Below are 19,039 nucleotides of genomic sequence, written 5' to 3'. Positions count from 1 at the left end.
GCATTGACGGGTAGAAAACTCGATTTTAGGGGAGGTTTCTTCTTCGTGTTTTTCCAAAAAAAACTCGTTTCGACCTCTGTTTCAAGCCTCAGTTCTGGACACTCAATTTTTTCTTCTTGTTGTCATCATATGCATGCCATTGGGCGCCGGTGGGCTCGCGCATGGATGCCGGGCGCACCATGGCCTTCGTCGGGCCGCCGCGACGTCTCAACTTCAAACCCTCGTTTCTCCCTCGTCCAGACTCCAAATCGAGTGAACTTTTTTTTGAACTTGACTAATTTTTCACTGTCTTTCCAACAGTGTGTTCGATTGCACCCGAATCTTCCTGGATAATTACCATTTTACCCTTTTACTTTAAGTGCTCGTTTTTCTTCGTCATGCCGTTTCTCCTTTGTCCGGACTCTGAATCATGCGATTCTTGAGTCCATCTTGATTAGTTTTTCGTTGTCCTTCTAGCAGTGTGCTCGGTGGCACCCGAGTCCACAGTTTTCAGAAATGACTATTTTGCCCCTGGGGGTTTATTTGTCATATTTTCAATCTTTTGCTTCCGCATCAGTTCTCATTGAGTTTCACGACCTCATGGAAGGTCACTTTGACCTCTTAGAGTCTTGTTTTCTATTTTCGCTTCCGCATTTGGATCCGTTATCGGGTCAATCTTCGGTTCATCACAGGACGCACTGGCTTGAAAAACCAGGGCCGTCACATAAACCATCAAAAATGAAACATTCCAAGGTCATAAACACGAGTACTACCACACGATCATCTTACAAGATCATTTATTACAATTACATGACGTTAATTATAATACTTACATTAGTTCCATTTACATCAAAACAAATATTAAATCTCATACTTGAGTTACAAGCCCATAAATAATAACATTTGTTACATTTCCAAAACAATAAGCATACAAAAGAATGACCTAAGTACAACATAGCAAAACGGTCTTCTAACAACTTTCAAGCTTACGGTGGATTATCATCCGCTAATTCCTTTCCATGACCTGAAAAATGATAAGTATAATGGGGTGAGCAAATTACTCAGTAGATGGCACTTAAGACACGCCTCTTGTGTCCCCGTGAATCCATACAAAGAATAGAGCAATAGGAGAAGGGGATCATACAATGTCGGGGTAATACACAACATACTAACAAATTTCAATATAACCAATGCAATTGCAATGAAATGCAATGCATGTCAATGTCGCTCCCCATTTTCATTCCAAAACCATTACTTTCAAACGGTTAATATAACCCGCCCTTTGGTGACCCTGCAGCAACACGAGAGAATGATTGGCTAGTGTCCCTGACCCTTGGTACCCCCGCGGCGTCATTTTGGGCCCAGCTAGCTCAACCACGCTAAGGCAATCTCCCTAGTTCCCTCTAGGCTATATTAACCCTCCGGCCCTTTGGCCCTTTGGTATCCCTGCAGCGACCGGATTTTCACAAAACCAATTCATCAAAAACATTTTCCCCAAAATTCCCATTTTCATTTCAAAAAAATTTCCTTCATGAGAACCCAATGATAATGCACATGTATATGTCCCATGTTTTCAATATCATAGAATTTAGAGAAATTACACTACACAATTAAACATATTCCATTGTCATCATCTCAAGTAATTTATCAACACATTACACATAACCAAACAACATCTAAGCATGCTTTTCACACCAAACAACTCATATACATAATCATGTATTTTCTAAACAACACTTAGAAGATCTTTAAAATAATTAACATTCAAATTAAACATGCTTGCAACATTTTAGGAGATATAATTCACCAAGGAGCAAAATAACATGAATTAAGAACCCCTACCTCAAATTTGTGCAAAACCCTCAAAATGGGTCAAGAAATTCAAAATACCTAGGGAGGCTCAAAGCTAAAATTGATGGTATTCACGCGTAGAGCTCGTCTTGCTCTCTGTTTTGCCTTAAACGGCACTCCAAAATTCCAAGTATTGAAGTTGCAATCAAGATTTGAAGCTTGCAAATCAAGAGGAAAAAGAAAAGAAGAAGAATAAGAGAATGAGGGATTACGGGAGAGAGAGAAGGAGACCACATATGTGGTCTCTAGACCACATAAGAAATGGTGGTGGGTTCCACCACCAACCCTTTGACTTTTCCCTTTCTCTTTCACTTTTCTTTTATTTCCACACCACACACACATGAATGCACCACATACGTCACAGCTTCATCCTAGCCATTAGATCATCAATGGACCCTCTCCGGTGAGCGGTGCCCAGGAGACGATTTTTGCCCAAGTTAGGCTCCCTGTGGCACTGATTTTTTTGTCGAAAACATCCTATTAAATTTATGTGAATAAGACTTTTCGAATACTTATCATTATTCTATTTTATCTACTTTTAAAAACACAATATAGGTATTCTTTGTACCAAAAAATTTTAAAATTAAAATATTAGTTTTATAAATTTTAAACCCAATCAATATAAAATAAATGAATATAAAATAAAAACGCATCCCATATTGTTGCACTTTATAAATTTTAGTTATATATACTTTGGTGTGAATTTCAAAACTTTTTCCAAATTCATTCCTATACGAATTTCATGCTATGCAAATTGTAAAATGTTTTACAGTGACCTTATAAAAAGCCCATGCTAGGCCCCTCAGATTTGAGGCCATGTAGTTGAGACATACTACAGAGCAAAAGATTTTCCTTAAGGTTACTTGGTAATACTATGTTTTTTATTTTGTCCTTAAATGATAATGGATTTCCAATCCTCCCCAAAATCGATCAGTTCTTTAAAAGGTCTGAACCCTAAGGCAGGGGTCGGTTAGAGGGACGAACAAGGTCAGTTAGGTGGTTCAATGGAAAAAGATTATGTTTGAGGTAGATGAATTAGATTTCTTTTTCTCTTCTTTTTTTAAGTTAGAGTGGTGAATGTTCAAAGCTGGGATCCCAAGATAATAGGAAACAACCCAACCGTTGGACTATGAAGGTGTTCACATATCAATCATTAAGAGATTAAAACAAAATTGTGTCCATTTGTAATGACTCGAGTTTTTATTCAACCCGGTGCGTCAATGATAAATTGAAGATTGACCCGTTAACGGATCCAGATGCGGATGCAAGAAATAAGACAATGGTCTTCCAATGCATAATATACCTTTAAGACCCTAAGATGACCTTCGATGAGGTCACAGAACCTAAAGGAATAAAGTGTGTAAGCAAGAGATAGGAAAAATAACAATTAAGCCCCCAGGGACGAAATAGTCATTTCTGAAATATGGATTTGGGTGCCACCGAACACACCGCTAGAAAGAGAACGAAAAACTAATCAAGATGGACTCAAGAATCGCATAATTCGGAGTCCGAACGAAGGAGAAACGACAAGATGCAGAAAAATAAGCAAAACCCCGTTAATCAAGGGCAAAATGGTCAATTTACAAATGATAAGGGAGATTTTACTCTAAGCAAGTCAAATGAGGTCCACACAACCTAAACTAATCATTTCACAACATTCCAAGAGGTTCTAAGAACTTTGGACACGAATTCCACAAAATGCCCTTTCCCGACTCGAACCAAACCTGACACTATTTCTCTAAAACTTAAATAACTCCCACTATGATTTGAATCTGAGAATGAAATTGGTACCATTGGAAATTTGATTCAAAATTCATGAATTTAGGCTCAAGAATGACCCCATTTGGATTACAAATAAAGGAGATATGACCGTTTGAAGTCGGAACATCAATGCTGAAACAAAACTGAAGAGGCTGGTGAATGAAAGCTATTTTGATCAGCCGAAATGGAGTTTTGGATGACCGAACTGGACAAAAAATTTGCTAAAAACACACATTTTTAAGGGGAGGTTACTTCGGTAGACCGAAATAAGCCCAAATAGTGAAAATGGCTACTGGAACGAGTGTTTTACTATGCAATGAAGTTTCCAAAAGCCATCAGTCGACCGAACTAGCATTTCAGACGACCGAAATGACTCGAGATTGTGCTGAATGACCTGTTATGCACAAGAAATGTCGAGGCTTCATCCAAGCCTCAAACCCCGACATGAAATTGTTCCAAAAACAAGATTTTAAGCTATGTAAGCATGCCAACAAGTGTACTTTAAGTATAGAAGTGTGTTACAATGGTTGTGATACCCCTCAGATCTGAGACGCGGGTTGATCAGGTCCGAGCCCAAACCCGAGGGATATCAAACAATTAAAGTATTTTAAATCGAACACGAAATATAAAGTAAAATACGAAATAATATAATAAGCTGGAAGAAACTAAAGAAAATCCTTGTATCATAATTAATCAAATCTGATAATCCAAAACTGCATACGTTTACAACTCGGGAATCCTTCCATTGGACCCTTATTAAAATTCTTAAGCCAAAACTGAAATAATAGAAATAAAATCCAAAGCTAACATAGAGAAGATCCCTACATAATCGGAGGAATGAATATATGTATCTGCTCTGCACGTCCAAGCTCAACCCTGGAACTGACGAATACCTGAAAAATAAAGGAGTGGGTCAGGCCCACATGCAAGTCCTGATCTACTACAATCCAAACAGTAATTCGATACGCAGATATATCCTATGAAGACTCAACAATATCTAGAGTAGTCTATATATGTATATAGTACACACTATAGGACGCTCACTAGTCCAGTAGGTCTGTCTCAGCCTGAATAAAAGGCAATATGCGAATACGCACGCGAGGGTGGGCATGAGTACCTAGACCTACCAGAGAACAACAGTTATATCCAGTTATCCATCCTAGGCGATATACGCACCCTAACCATGGTCCTGAGACTCAAGCTCAAACCATGACACATAAAATAAATATATAAAGTCCGTACTCCTATCACAAAATATCAGCCATCTATATAGTGGTCTGATATATGAAAACACTCCATCCTGAAACCGTAGTAGATCATTCAATTTATTTGATTGACATGACACAAATAGGTGATGAACTTAACCTTTATGGTAAATCCATACCTGAATCCAAATTGGGTCGGACTTAGTGATTTGAACTAATCCATTCCCCATATAGGTAGGTCTTAGTGTTTTGAACTAAGTCATCCCTAATATGACACCGTCCCATACCGGTTCATATACATCCATATAAGTGGGACTTAACCTTTTTACGGTTAATCCAACTCATTCCAAATTAGGTAAGATTTAGTGTTTGAACTAATTCATACTTAGTATGTCACCGTCCCATACCGGTACATACAACCCTCCAGTTAATATAGTAAATAAAATAGTATTAGATGCAAACCAACCATACTCTAGTATAAGCGTACATAACAATTCTAACAGGTGTAGGATCAAATTATGCACTAAATATAAGGTTTAGAAGTCCTAAACCAAACCTTTAAACTGATCAAGAATAACTGATCATTTAACTCCTCCGAACTGCGTAGTTAATTAAACCACACTATATAATCAACATCCATCCTCCAAAATATGCATCAATATATATACATACATATATAACAATGTAAGGTAATCACAACAGAACCTAAATATCAAGCTCCAACAAATTTAAATAGCTAGAATCAGTCATAGCATTTAAATTCTCATGAAATCCATAAATTGATAAAACTAACAGAATGTATATATCAATTTATTTTAAATCAAGCACAAATGATTTCAAGAACTTACCATATTTATAAATCTGTTTAAATATAGTTAAACAAAAATAAATTATATACCACAGAAAATCCAAGTTCCAGAAATAAATTTAAGTATTCGAAACCGTGCGCTACCTTTGAATTTTCCATAGGTTCATCCTGATTCTTTTCTTAGTCCAGTTGGGAATTAATGTTTTCCAAAGTATTATAGTTATATTATAGTCTCAAACCACATTTAAAATAGTTTAAAAACCATGTCAATACACTGTATAGTCCAAACCCACGCCCAAAACAACATACTGTATGCAAAACTGGGCAAGAGCAGGCTCTAAAAAAAATTGAGCCTACTCTTTTATGGATTGAGCCGGCTCTATGGCTCTAAGAGCCAGCTCTAAGGCTGCCAAGAGCCGGCTCCATCCCTTGGGAGCCAGCTCTAAGGGTTACAGAGTCGGCTCTGTCCCCTTTTGGAGCCTGCTCTCACTCTTTTAGATGCGGTCGACCGTTCCTGCTTCATCTTCTTCGACTCCGGTGTTTTCCCTGGTCTCTGTAATGTTTTTAATAGTTGTTCTAGGGTTCAATCTTTATCCTAGATTAATCCTAACCCATTGATATGCAACCATGTTCTGAATTAAACACAAGTTTTAAACAACGATTATAGAACTTCTGATAGCAACTTTAAGCAACTTACAACAGATTTATTTAGTAAAAATCAAAACTATTTTAAAATCATGTTCTAGAGTTTAATCTTAAACTCAGATCAATTACAAGGCATCCATTATGATCTCAATTAATCAAAACTAAAATGTATCAACAAAAAGGAAGCAAATAACAGAGCATCACGAATTTTGCAAACCACTTAATTCAACGAGGTAAATAAAATTCATTCATGCATAAAAGACTTATTATATGTTTGTTTAATCCATTTTAGTTTTTTCTTTAATCCCTGGAGCTTACCTTGGCATGCACAGAACACGAATTAAAGGGAAATAATAGAACAGAGACTTGCCTATAGTTTCAGATTTTGAAACTGTAATCCACCGTCTCTTAGAGTTTCCGACAACATCCTAGGCTGCCGTTCCACTCCTCCGGTGTTCTTGGTTCAACCCAGAAGCACCCCACTCCATCCACCTTAAGCCTCTCTATAATTTCTCAAACTCCCTCTCTGTTTCTCTGCCCTCACACTCTCTATATAACCCTGTTACGTGAATAGGGTTAACAAACCCTTGGCAAACGTATGTTTATATTTATAGGTTTTATATGAAACCCTAAATTAAATCCTAAACCAACTATATGTCGACTCCAATCCTAGACACGATGTAAAACATAAAACCCTAATTACCAAAACAGTAAAAACACCTAAGCACATAATTAATTAACTTGAGAACTACATTTAAATTAATGAACCAAACAAAAATACAAATTAAGCAATTAATCAAAGAAAACACAATTTAATTGAATTAAAATAAAGTAAATCAAATAAGCAAACAATTAATTAATTAATTAAATCAAACAAACAATCAATTAATTTAATAAAAAAAAAACAATAAATAATTAAATTAAATGCCAGGACTATCCTTTTAAAATTAGGGGTATTACAATGGTCCATGACCTCATTACATGTCATTTACCCAAATCACATATCAAACCCCCAAAGTTAGAAAAGTTACATTTCAAAGGAAAAACTTGGAATCTAAATGCATACACTTAAACTTTAAGGTTTGTGGCCCTTGGCCTCATGTCATACATATCAAATAGGTCCCAAATAGTGTATCTAAGTACACTTTACATATAATAAGGCAAAAAGAGCATATTGAACCTAACTAAGTGTCACAACATCAAAAGTAAAACTTAAATATGCTAACACTTGCATGTGAGCAAGAATACTTTAAAAGAAACTTTAAATCTCCAAACCACCCAAGGCAAGTGCAAATCTCCAAATCTTGAATCCTGTACCTGAACAATAGCCCCAGTAACTTCGGGGTGAGTAACATAAAGCTACTCGTAGGAGATGAGCATGCAAAGACATAACATTTTACGATTATATCACCTTAAAGTGAAATATGATAAAGGGCTCATGCCACCTAACGTCTATGTCAAAGTAAGACTTAGGGAGCATCATAAGCTACCTTAAAGCATTTCTAGTATAAATTACATCATTCTTGCAATTTTAAGATGTAATAAGACATAAGTATCCAAAGTTATCAACTTTTAACCTAGAATGCGATAACTACTGAAACGGTTCATGCCACCTAAAATCTAAGTCAAGATGCTTATATAGGATCATTCCTAAGTCATATCGACATGAAGCAACATGAATCACGATATCTATGAAATCGAATAAGGCTGGGATAATCCAAAGAACACGATAAGTTCATAATTTAGCATGAATTGCACTATCAGTGAAATTGAACAAGGTTTGGAATAATCCATACAACATGACAAGAAGGATACTTGAGTACAAGGATCATATTATCAATGCAATTAACATGATTAGAACATTCCAATTAACATGATAAGAAGAATACATGATATCAAGGATAATGCATAATACCTATGCAAGTAAACAAGATTGGAACATTCCAATTAACACGACAAGTTTTAAATCTTCAAGGAATAGTAACTTGAAATTTAAAGAGTTAAATCAACCAATGTGGAAACTCGGATATCGCCTGGATTAAAACCGTACTCTTGGGATCACTTTAGGGCTAATAACCCACGAGTACCTTCCCCTAGTGCGCACTATAGTATAGGGAGCTCTCTATCTCCCGTACTAAAACCAAGTCCTAGCCATGTCAATTCTTGATTGATATCCCAAGTTCCAAAACCACAAGTTGTGCAAATCATGATAGTATCAAGATACAAGTAATGCATTCAACCACATTCCATGCACAACCAAGATTTTGGAACACACAAATCATACCCTAAGTTCTCAATTATGATCGCATGTGAAATATCAAGAAACTATGTCAAGGACAAGTTTAATATCAAGTTACAAGTTCATTTCATACAAGACATAACCATGTGAATTAAATTCCATACAAAGGGAATAATTAAATGTAAGTCTCAAACTAATCCGATTATTCTCAATTTGATACACGTGAAGGAACTTGTCAAGGAAATCATGAATACCAAGTTAGAAACTTAATCAAGTCCAGGGAACCATTAAATGGATTTTAATTAATTCATTTAATTAAAATCTCTAGATTTTGAAACTCATCAAAACGCTTTCAAATTAAAGTTTGTCATTACACATGTCAAGTCTTAATTTAATACCATGATACAAGTCAATTCTATGCAAGTTACAACCATGATAATTAAATCTTCATACAAGAAAAAATAATAAATGAAAGGTTTCAAACCTAATCAAATATGCTAGATTTAATATATGTGAACATATATGGCATATACATCAAGAATATCAAGTCGGAAATCTAATGAAGTGAATAGTACACTTGGAATAAATTAATTAATTATCTCTAGTTTTTAAAATATCACCGATTTCTCTCAAATTCACATATATTGAAGAGCATGCTAGGGCCTAATATAATATGATATCACACATTAATTTAAAGCTAGACAAGGCCACATGAATTAATTTTTCATTCTAGAAAAATATTAAATAGAAACTCCAATACTTGTCCAAATGCTCTCAATTTAATATATGTCAATGAACATATCAAGGGGTAATTTATTGTCATGTCACATGTTTAAACTAAACTATAACCAACCGGGAGAATCAAATCTCATATATGAAAAATAAATAATAAAATCTCTAGATTTAATATAAAGACATGTAAATGAGTTGTATAAGCATTAATAGCATACAATACATCAAGAAAATGAAACTATAACACCCCCTACCTCCATTTGAGATGAAATCTCAAATCCCCACCGAAAGAAAAGTGCTCCGAATCCAACAATACTCTTAGGTTATGTCGAGGACAACGAAAGGAACATTAAACACCAAGGAGATACCATGAAAATCCAAACTTGAACTTGAAATCCGAACTCAAAAATGGTCAAAAATGGGTTCTAATAAGGGGGAAAGGTGCGCGTCGTCAAGGCGAACACAAAACACTAAGGCACTACGGCGTTTTACACGAGGGAAGAGCTTCAAAGGAGGAGAGAGAAGGTGGCAGCCATGGCTACCATGGAATCCAGCCAAGAGAGGGGAGGAAAATGATGAAATCTGATTTTTTTAACTTAAGACCCCCTATTTATAGAAAAACTAAAAAAAAATGCCCCAAACGGGTCTCACCAGGTCTGGAAAAGTGGAATTTAAGCAGACACGCTCAAACAGTGCAACTCCATGAACAAAAAAGAACCGAGGTGAGAAAATATAAACAACGAAAGAAGCGGCGTCAAAAACCGAGTCCCGAACAGAGAGAAATGCCATGAACAAGTTCGGCGGCAACCGGGGCCAGAAATCCTGAAACTGAAGAAAAACGACCAGAAGGAAATTCTAAGAGTACATGACTCGACGAAAAGTGAAAATGAATTCCGTACGAGGATCCAAGCTCAAAACGAGTTATTTTGCAATAACTTTCGTTAATTGCACAATAGCCTCTCCAAAAAAGGTTAACTGCACTAATGACCCAGAATGAAAATATCTTCCAAAAATATTTTCTTTAAAACCCCTGAAATAAAATATCTTTGAAAGATATTTATGAAAAACACCCCAAGAAAAGAAAAAGTTTCTGAAGAACTATGCATCCATGTCCCTATAGACACTAAGAACAACCAGAGTATTTTTTTACAATAGTAAAGATACGTATTTCGTGGAAACCACTTAGAATGAAGATACGTGAAGTCAAAAAACTAACTCCGAGCATAAAAAGTGAGGTTGTGCCAAAAAGTGACAAACGGGGAAAAGACAAAATAAGGAAAAAGACGAAAAGTGAATAGTGTCCGAAAAGTGAAAATGTGGAAATGACTCGGTCCTTAAAGGAAGTTGTCAATCCAAATGAAAGAGTCTCAAAAACCATTTTTAAGCACTCGAGATGACACCAAGTGACGAGAAACAGAACTTGGAAAGAAAATTAAACGGAAAAAAAAAATATCCGTAAAATTTGATAAAAAGGAAAGGGAGGAAAATGACCGGGTCATTATACCATTCATGCTAGCATTGATGCATTTGGTGGTATAACATACAATAAATAGGTCATGAACAGTCAGACAATGTCAGTTTAGCAAAGTATATCATCATCTCAAATTTCACTGGTTAAATTTTACACGACTGAGACATCAATCTTCACAAAACATATTACAACAACTAAGTTGTGGAAGGCACAAAAATGAAGGGTTAAGTCGTACTTAAGGGAGCACTGAGAGTCGAGCCATGTGGTAATGTCATTCAGTACAGCAAATATTCTGTTATCAGGTTCCCCTTCAAGAATGCAGTGATAACCTTCTTCGTAGAGCTTTAAGGTCTTGTCCTTGCTGCAAGCCTTCTCACAAAGAAATTGGCTTACCAAAGGATTTGTCAATTTATCGGCAGCTCCGTGAAGAATTAGCAATGGAGCTAAAACCTACAATATCTCTGGAAATGTTTACTTCTTTCAACATAACATGTAAATAGTTGGCTGGTTTCAGTAAATAACAATGGAAGAGTGCTCCATATAGAGAATAACAATGGTTATTATGTCCACAAACACAAGTGTGAACTGACCTTCTCCACCTGTGATTCAATATCTTTCGTAGCCTCCAAAAGCTCCACGGTAGTCTTCAATCGTGTTGGATCGTTGTAACAAATCACATTGTAAGGAGCCTAAAAACAATGGAAGTAAAAGATAGTTTTCAACTTTTCATAAATCTCTACTGCAAAGAAGTAAACGAAAACATTCCTAAAGTATGCTTACATTGCAAATCACACCCCTCACGTGCAAAAAAACACCCTTAAAGTTTCAATTTTGTACAAATAGATCCCTTTGACAAATTTAAATCCTAAATTGACTAAATTACCTTACTGAACCATTTTATAAAATATATAAAAATAAATAATTTTATAAAATGATCGAAAAGGACACCATTGGAGGACACCCCTCACGTGCAAAAAACACCTCTAAAGTTTCAATTTGGTGAAAATAGGTTCCTCTGACAAATTTAAACCCTAAGTTGACTAAATTACCCTTACTGAACCATTTTATAAAATATATAAAAATAAATAATTTTGTAAAATGACCGAAAATGACACTATTGGAGAATGGAAATGGACAAGTAAAGATAAAAATTTAAAAAAAAAAATTAAAAAAAAAAGTATAAAAGAAAAGTAACGATAAAAATAGAAAATAAAAAATAAAAATAAAGTGCAAACTAAAGAAAACAAATCTGCTCCAAACTGGAAAAACCATTGCACACTGGTATTGAGATTTTTTTCCTCTTTTTTTTTTGTTTTTTATTTAATAGTATTGGTACAAAATAAAAAATAAAAAATAGTAGAAAACAGTAAATTGAAATCTAAAAAAATTCAAATCCTTGTTCTATAAATTCTCAGTCTTAAAAAAAAAATGGTAATGTGCACATAACACCCCTAGACTATGAGATTAGTAGCATATATACTCCCTTGGATATTTTCAGAAAAGTAGAAAGGCAAAACGGGTATTACAACACTAATTTGAGTCAAATTTCTAATTGAGGGGTATTTTTGCATAATGTGAAAATCATAAGGGTGTTTTTTGCACACTTTTTCAAATAGGAAATAAAAGTGCTACGCGGAATATACTTTATGAGTATTTTCCGCACTTATCCCTAAACAAAATAAAATAAAAGATATTAGAAGTTCAAAAGGCAACTAGGAAGCTTGTATTTATTAAATATTTTATCATTTGTTTCATTCTATCAAAGTTTTGCACTCATTCGGAAGGAATCTACTTTGCATTGCCGTAATATAGGTCTGTCAAATTCATTTTTCGCTCATAATTTCGCCTATGACCTCGGTCAATGTCCTAGCCCTTACGGATGGCAACCGGGCGGGGCGGGGATCTCATTTCCCATCCTCATCCTTGGCTAAAATTTTCACTCCCATCCCCGCCCCTATACCTGTTAAAAATTTCAATCCCCCCCCCCCCCCCCCCAACCATCTTCCCCCGCCCAGATTAAGCTTTCCTTTCTCAATATCATAGATTCACAGGGAAAAAGAAAAAGAAAAAAAAAAAATCACCCCCAATATATATATATATATATACACACACACAACCAACCACATTAAAATTTGGAATCCCAGAGTAACACTCCAAAATTAATATATCCATATATATATACATACACACTTGCATATGTATATGAACAAAATTAGATATGAAAGCAGACGGGGAAGAATCGACGCCGGTGAGGGGGAAGAGCCGACGCCGGTGACAGATTCGGAAGAAGGGGAAAAGCCGATGCCGGAGACGGATTAGGAAAGGACGGGAAAGAGCCAATATTGTTGTCGATTAGGAGGAGAAAGCGAGAAAGAGGTGGTGGATCTCATTTGGAATTAGTTTTAAGGTTTTAACATATATGATATATATATATATAGAAAGAGTATAGGTTAATTTGGTAAATATAATAACATGGATAAGGGTATCTTAGTAAATTCATACCATAATCAGGCGCGGGAAGGGTTTACAGTCCCCTATCCCCATCTCCATTCTCGTTTATATGAGAATGGCAAATCAGAACAAACACTGCAACCACCCAACACAAGCAAGCACCACCAACAAACCAAGAGGCAAAAAGAGACGCACAAGAGATCCGCCGAACACCACACCGAAATCACCCAGCCAAGAAGATCAAAAGAAGCAAACGGAAAAGAGCAGCCTGACACACACCGAGAGCACCCAGCCAAGAAAACAGAAGGACAAACCACAGAAAGCAGTGGGCTGGAATAAAGGAAAATAAACCTTTTCAATTCCAGACAACACCAAACAACATCCTCCACTCCAAGCAGACACAATCACGCACAGCGCACCACCCCTGAAAATTCCAGGGAACCTCTACACCGAGAGGAAGTTCCGAAGTAAGTCCCATTCTTCAATGATACGTAGTATGTGCGAATCATATGTTGTTCGGTACGTTTGTGGAATATTAGTAGCAATAAAGGTGGATTTGGTGGAAAGCGGTGCTAACGAACGCCGTGGATGCGTAGATACAGAAATGACATTAATGTATACGAAGACTGTTTATATTATATGTCTAAATTACTTGTATTTTGTCCCTCTTACTTTCTATTATTTTCTGAACACAATAATTGTGACTTTTTGTGTGTGCGTGTGAGAGGGAGAGAAATTCACTACAATAATGGCTTTTCCCATTTATTTATGTATTAAAATCATTCATTACCAAAGCAAATTATACGATATAATTTATCACCGACCTAAATTACTTATATTTATTATATATTGGGAAATCACAATTATTTTGGACTTTAATAATGAAATAAAAAAATAAAAAATTCTCTTGCAACAAAGTTAATGAAGGCACAAGATTCGATTATCAGATTTTGGTGGGATTCCAAATGCTAATATTTTAATTAATCTCTTTATTAATTATTTTTTCCAATCGCGAAGCATAATTAACGCCGTCACTTAATCTCAGCATAGAATGTTCCTTTCAGTATTTATTTTATTGTATTCAATATAAAACGAATAAAAACATACATGATTGAACTAATAAACGAATACATTACATTTACACATTTACGGTTCATAAACAAAATATGGTTCTTCCATTAATTTACTAGACATGCCACTTTCGCCATGCTTGAAGAATTTATTACTTACAATAATGAGTAGGTTGACTAAAAGTAATATTTATCCCCTTTGTCTCAAATTAAGTGTCATTATTAAAAACTGTGACTCACATGAATGAACTAGTAAACAAATACATTACATTTACTGTTCATAAACAAAATATGATTCGTCAATTAATTTACTAGATATGCCACTTCCACCCTGCTTAAGAATTTATTATTTAAAATAATGAGTATGTTTTCTAAAAGTAACATATACTCCATCGGTCCCAAATTAAGTATTATAATTGGAAATTGTGACTCACAATGAAGACACTTAATTTGGGTCGGAATGAATATATGTTACTTTTAGTCAACATACTCATTATTTTCAATAATAATTTCTTCAAGCATAGTGAAAGTCACAATTTTCAATGATGACACTTAATTTGAAACGGATGGAGTAATATAATACGCATACTATTTGTTAAATTTTGTTTAATAACGTGACTTCATGTGGGATTTAACAAATGACAGTTACATATTTAATCATACTATTAATTTGTCCTTATTTATTCTCTTTGTCCCCAAATTTTGTAATTCAACTTTTTATAATAGTGAATTTTAAATATTTTTTTTTAAGTAGGATATATTCGTACTTTACTTTTATACTAACTCCATTCTTAAAGAAATTGGCACATTTAACCTTAACTTTAAAAATTAGTAATTATTTTTAAAAAATACCACAATTACCCTTTTAAGTTATGGTCCTCTTTCCCAATTAACATTTTTAGTATCTTACATTTTAATCACTCTTTCTAAACTCTTTCTCTATTTTATATTAAGTTTCTTTTCTCTCTCTTAGGGTTTGATATTGATCTTTATAAGTAATAATAAAATATTTAACAAATAAAAAAATAACGATGTAATTGATCTTGTTAGGATAAAAAAAAACATTGAATAACTATTAAACTTTCATCAACCATTAAACTTTTTGTATTATAATAGTGATGGGAATTGAAATTTGTTTCTTTTTTTTTATTTTTCCTTTTCTGTATTATGCTTTGAGTTTACATTTAGATTTTTTTTTTATGTGATTTTTAATAATTAATTTTGATGGTGGTGGGAATGGTAATTTTTTCGAAAAAAAAAATCTTAAAAAGAATTAAATATATGTGAACAAAAAATATATATGTGAGTGAATATTACTGCAATTCTTGCCAATAAAATAAGAAATAATAATAATAATAATAATAATTTTAAAAAATGTTATGTGTAAAGTGAGAATCATTTGGTTCTTTACTTCAAAGTTCAAACCAGTACTCCCCCACCAGCACCGAAATTTTTCTGAAAAGTGAGGCAAGGATGAAAAAGATGTCCTTAAAAGGGGGAGTAGGAGAGAGAGAAACAATAGGTTATTTTTAAACAAAATAAAAATAACAAGAAGATTATGAAATTAAGAAACATTTTATGGTGAATGTTATTATATAGGCTTGCCTTCATTAATGTGAAACCGTTTTCAGGTTTTTTATTTTTGTTGTCGCGAAAAACATAAATATAATTTTACTTTTCGGAGTGAAAATAAGAAAGATGAAATCACGTTTACTAACCCTTACTGCTGCCACAAATTTGAAAACTGAAAACAATAACAGTGTTCAGCAATGCATTTTTTTTTACGAGATGTACAATTATTTTTAAAATATTTTATTTTATTTCTTATGTTTCTTCTTTTATTCGTAAGAATAAAAAAAAAAAATGTTTTCAATTATAGAAAAATAAAAATATATTATTAAATATGATTTTTGTTTTTGTTGTCTTTTTATGAATTTGTAATAGAAAATAAGAAACGTTTTTCATTAGTGAATGCATCATAATGTTAGAGGATATTTCTAAAGAAAATTTAGAAATTAAATTACAAATGTAAAGAAATGCATTACAATCAAAGGATTGAAAATTATTAAGACCAAAATTGAATGTATGGCATGTAAATTTAATAAAGATTTAGATAGTAATAATATAATAATTATACTCTAAAACCAAATTAGAGTAACCACTTTCAATGCTTAAAATCAACAATACAAAATGATGGAGAAATATATAACAATAACTAGTAGGAGATCAGAATGAATAAAATAGAGACAACTAGTGATATTCTATGCGAAAAACAAGGACAATACTTGTGTCTAACCCAAGTTGAATGAAGTTCATCTAACCTTGGCACGTGGCCCAATCAGTGCATGACAAGTGTCTTGGATTTAAGTTGGGTATTACCCAACCATTCGGGTTTGACCCGGCAAACATTTTACTTTTTCTTTTTGCTTTTGCACATCACATTTAGGTAGAAGATAATAATCATGGAGACCTGGTTCATCATCCCCGTTTCGGCATGGCTATGTATCTCAGCACTTATCAAATCTTTCTTCAACCTCTTCTCTTCTTCTTCCACCGGGGCCCTCTTTCAATTTCTTTGATTTGCTTTTCCTAAAGCTTGTCGCCAAAGCACATCAACACCAGGAGACAAAACATGGCGTATTGAAAATGATCCACCACTAACACGGATTTCGATTCTGATTGTGATTTGTTAAGCCGTTAATAAGGATGGCGAGTCATTCTTGATGCGGGAAGGGTGGAGTATCTCGGAAGTGAGGTTGCAGTGGAGTTGACGCTGTGTTGGTTGCTGTTGATGATCTTGCTGGTGGCCAACACCTTAGGGTGGTCTGTAATACCCCTAGTTTTCAAAAGGCTATAAGTGAAATTTAATTTTTATTTCTTGTGCATTTTTAATATGTGGCTATGTGCTATGTGGCTATGAGTTTCTATATGCTTAATTGTTTATTTGAAATACGTGATTTAATTGTGTGTTTTATTTTGTGCGATAATGTAAAGTTGTTTGATTTGTTGTAAGTACTTATTTGTTATGAGATGATTTGTTTGTTTAAATGTAATTTTATTTGCTAGATTAAGTGTGATTAAGTGTGCATTTTATTTTTAATTTTAACTTAAAAAGGAGTTGAATTTGGATAGTAGTAGTGGACCAAATAAATGGGTCACATGAACTACTTGGATGGACCTACATGGGTAAGGGTTATGACCCATGGGTAGTGGAGGTTATTATTATTATTATTCTAATTAATAATGATAAGGAGGATTTAGTTATTTCTATATTTATATAAATATATATATTTGTATTACATTTATAAATGGTCACATATATATGTAGATACGTAATAATACATGATAGTATTGGTAATACTATATAGTAGTATTATGACTTATATACATAGTTATTTTATATTAGATTTTCTTTTCTTTTCTCTTTTTCATCTCCTCTTAAAATTGGAATTAAGGTTTGTATACGCCTATATATACATATTAGGTTTGTCTATCAAGGGTTGGAAGAAACCCTAGTCACGCCACTTTAGAGACAGAGAGTTTTAGAGAAAAACAAAGAAAGGAAGCTAGGGTTTTGGCCAAGAGTTGAAAGGCCGAACCAAGGAGGAAGGAAAAGGGTCTACTTGTGGAATAGAACCAGAGTAGTAAGAGGCTTGACGGCAATCAGAGGTCACCAGAAAGTCTAGGAAGAAGACGGTTAAAGGTTTCAAACTGAAACCTTTAGAGGCAAGTTTTATTTCTTACTCTTTCCCTTTGACATGTGTTCTGTGCATGCCTAGATAGTCTCCAGGAATTTAATTAGACTTTAAAACGATTATTGTATGCATGTTAATTCAGACTCTAAACTATTTTATGTATTGATTAATTGAAATTGATTTATTGAGCAAATTGTTTCGGTATATGTTTTAATTCTTGTTAACGATGCATATTGGATTGTTTATGGATTTCTAGATGATTTGGGACATGGTCGGACATCTAGGATCTTAAACTAAGACATTACAGAGTGTTTTTAGCATCGTCGGAGGTGAAGACGACGACAGGAAGTAGGGACAGAGCCGGCTCCCAAGAGGATGGAGCCGGCTCCCTAAGATTTTTGGCCACGACTCTCTGTGAGAGAGAGAGCCGACTCCATGGATTGAGGGAGCCAGCTCCTTAAGTCACAGAGCCGGCTCCCCTACCTTGGGAGCCGGCTCCCATTGGTTGAGAGCAAGCTCTCATGCTTAAAGGTGTATTGGACGTGGTTTTGGGTATGGTTTTGATACTTTTGGGGTTCCTGGACTGTTCTGGGTTATTATTAAGGATTCTAAACATTGTTTTATGATATATTAAAACTCATATTGCATAATTAACATCTGTATACTAATGGATTTAACAGTATAGAAGTTTAAACAATTTTGCATGCTTAACAGATGTAAATAATTTAATTGTCTAGTTTTCTTTTAGCAGTTTAAATGACTGGAATATAGATTTTAAATTTGTATTGGATGCATAATAGGGTCATATACTTATTAGATTTTATTGTGCTTATCTTGGATGGTCAATTACGTGGATGTTATCTTGGATTTTAATTGATGAACTGCTTATTTAGTTTTGTCAATTATTGACTTTGTTTTGTGGATTATATACACCGGTAAGGGACGGTGGCATTTTAGGTACAGATTAGATCAAAACGTTAACTCCTACCTATTCTGAAAAAGGGAATGGATTACCTATAAAGGTTAAATCCTACCTCTATTCATGTCAGGTCAACCAAAATAGTTGAATGACATATTGCATGTTTGTTTTTATATTCTGCATTAGGTAGGACAGTATATATATGATTATGGT

The sequence above is a fragment of the Cornus florida genome, unplaced genomic scaffold (assembly GCF_030987335.1).
Source record: "Cornus florida cultivar Cherokee Brave unplaced genomic scaffold, ASM3098733v1 CherokeeBrave_3.0.0_Hap2_Chr07, whole genome shotgun sequence".
Classification (NCBI taxonomy): Eukaryota; Viridiplantae; Streptophyta; class Magnoliopsida; order Cornales; family Cornaceae; genus Cornus; species Cornus florida.
Note: the sequence above shows the minus strand (reverse complement) of the source record.